The sequence below is a fragment of the Myodes glareolus genome, chromosome 1 (assembly GCF_982192425.1).
Source record: "Myodes glareolus chromosome 1, mMyoGla1.1, whole genome shotgun sequence".
Classification (NCBI taxonomy): Eukaryota; Metazoa; Chordata; class Mammalia; order Rodentia; family Cricetidae; genus Myodes; species Myodes glareolus.
The window spans coordinates 118,596,281-118,599,276 of record NC_142026.1 but is presented as its reverse complement, the minus strand read 5'-3'; positions in this window follow the sequence as shown (position 1 = coordinate 118,599,276).

Here is a 2,996-nt window from a genome sequence, read left to right as displayed (position 1 = left end):
ACACAACGAAATATTGCTCAGTGTTAAAGAACAAGGACTTATAGAAATTTGCATGCACATGGATGGAACTAGAAAAAAACATCCTGAGTGATGTGACCCAGAAAGACAAATATAATTTGCAGTTACTCATAAGTGGATATTTGGCATAAGTAAAGGCAATCCAGACTATTATCCATAACCCCAGAGAAGCTAGGTAAGAAGGAGAACCCTAAAAGGGAGAAACATGGAGGGCCTTAGGAAAGGGAAATAGTTAAGAACCCCTGGACAAACTGGACAAGGGAGTAGAAGGGACAGGATATGAGATGGGTACATGGTAGCTATAAATGGTAGAGTTGGGAAAAGGAAGAAAGGGGGAGGGCGATGAAAGAGATATATTAGTAGAGGAAGCCTTTATGGGGTTAGGGAGATTCCAGGTACTAGAGATATTTCCAGGACTCCACAAGTTTGATCTCAGCTATGACTCCAAGCCATAGTGAAGAGGGCACCTGAACTGGCCTTCCCCTGTAATCAGATTAGTGACTACCCTAAATGTCATCATAGAACCTACCTCCAGTAACTGATGGAAGCAGATGTAGTGGTCTACAGCCAAGCACTGATCTGAGCTTATGCAGCTTGATTGAAGAGAAGAAAAAGGGATCATATGAGCAAGAGAGATCAAGATCATGTTGGCAAAAACCACAGAGACTGCTGACCCTAGCTACTGCAAACTCAGCTACTCTGGGCTTACAGCTGGGGAACATATATGGAACCAAACTAAGCCCTCTGAATATGGGTAAAAATTATATGGTTTGATCTGATGGTGGGGTTTGGGTCCTCTGGCAGTGTGACGAGGACTTACCTTGGGTGCATGAAGTGACATTTTGAACCTTGTTCCCTATGATGGAGTACCTTTCTCAGCTTTGATATAGGAGGGAGTGGCTTGGTCCTGCCTCAACTTGGTATGCCAGATTTTGTTGACTTCCCAAGGGAGGCCATAACTCCTCTGAGGAGTGTATGGGAGTGTGGGATGGGACAAAGTGAGAGAGTGGAAGGAGAGGAAGGAGGGGGAACCAGACCTAGTTTGTAACATTTGAAAAATATTAAATAAAAAGGCAATAAAAATTAATATCTCAATTATTACTTTAAGTGATAAAAATGTCTTCAGTAACTCTCTCCTCTGAGTGTATTTTACTATTCTTAATAGCACTAATGATGTTAAGGCATATTCCTTAGACATACTATCAGCTGTCTTACATTTGTAGTATCTTGAGAACTGCTTGGGTGATATGTTAAAAAACAAGGATACAGTCATATATACTCTTAAGATCTGCTGTTATTTAAAATAGTAACTTAAAAATTCTGGAGATCCACACTCCAATCTTCACACTTGTATAGCAAGCATTTTATGTCCTGAGACATCTACCCAAGGCCATTATTTTTTTTTCATGAGTAATCTTTTACTAAGGAGCAAAACTATCTCTATGTATTTACAAGCAAGTAACTTTTTAAATACCAAAAAATATTGGATGTATATATATATATATATATATATATATATATATATATATGGATATCCAGCCACCATTAATAAAAGCATTTGCTTTCTGAAATGTTAAAGAGTTTGAATTCTTCAAATCTAGTGAAAGAATCTTAATATTATATCATCATATCCTGACACAATATTGTTAATTTTTAAAAGATAAGTATAATAGATAAATTAGAAATTTTCTTCCAGCTCTCTACATTCTTTTTAAAATGTGAAGTGCATCACAATCTCAGAGAACCTAGACAACAATGAAGACCCTCAGAGAGATTTGCATAGATCTAATCTACATGGGAAGTAGAAAAAGACAAGATCTCCTGAGTAAATTGGGAGCAAGGGGAACTTGGGAGAGGGTTGAAGGGGAGGGGAGAAGCAGGGAGGGGAGCAGAGAAAAATGTAAAGTTCAATAAAAATCAATTTAAAAAAGGGAAAAATGTGAAGTGTAATTCCAATCCATTAGCTGCTTGATCCTTACAAACTTTATGTCATGGGCTTAGGTTATTCTCGTTTGAATACATAATTAACACATTTTAAAAATTTATCACTATAGTTTTTTTTCCTACTAATTATGTGAGACAAGAGTTTATTCTTCTATTCTTAGCACAGTCCTGAATATCTTGTCTTGAATTGAGGTTCTCTTGCCTCAGTTACCAAAGGGTTTGGCTATGAGTCTAGTTTGATGTATGTGTGGAGCAGGGACGGCTTGGTGTGTGTGTGTGTGTGTGTGTGTGTGTGTGTAAGCCATAGTAAACATTTGCTTCTATTTCCTACTCCCTCGAAGCTAGGAGTAAAATGATATTAGCTGAACTAAATGTTTTCCAGGCTTAAATGTACAACCCCTATGTAGAAAAGTCTATTATGGCTCCAATTTGTAACTAGAGATATCCAGAGACGTTAACACTTTTTTTTTCTGGAACATCATCACATAATCAATGTTGTCAGCTAGAACACTGGGCACCTTTAACCACACAATCCAACAACAATGGCACAAGAACCTCATAATAAAGGTAATGCCTGTAGTTTTGTGATTCAATAAAACTTTCTTCATGAACACCACAATTTGAATTCACAGTAATTTTAACATTTAAAAAATAGCAATTTTTTGATTTTCAAAGTTTTGATTGATTTTATTTTTATATGAGTTTTAAGCATGAAATGAGTAATAAGTAAAATATCATGAGTATTTCAAAGATCTTAGTGTATATTAAAACCTTGAATAAAAAAACATTTAATTTCCTTAAAATGGAAAGGTATTAACTTTTTTAAGTGTATAAAGTATTCTCAGTCTTTAACTCACCCACAATTTGTAGCAGGTAAGATTTTAGTATGAGGCTTAGAATTAGAATTCCATTTATAATACAGATATGCCTGTGTGTTAGAGTTAAAGCAGTGACTGTGAGTATTGGGGAAACCCACAATTCTGTAGATCAGTTTGTGATAGAATTTTCATAACGATTATAGGAACTATATGCCT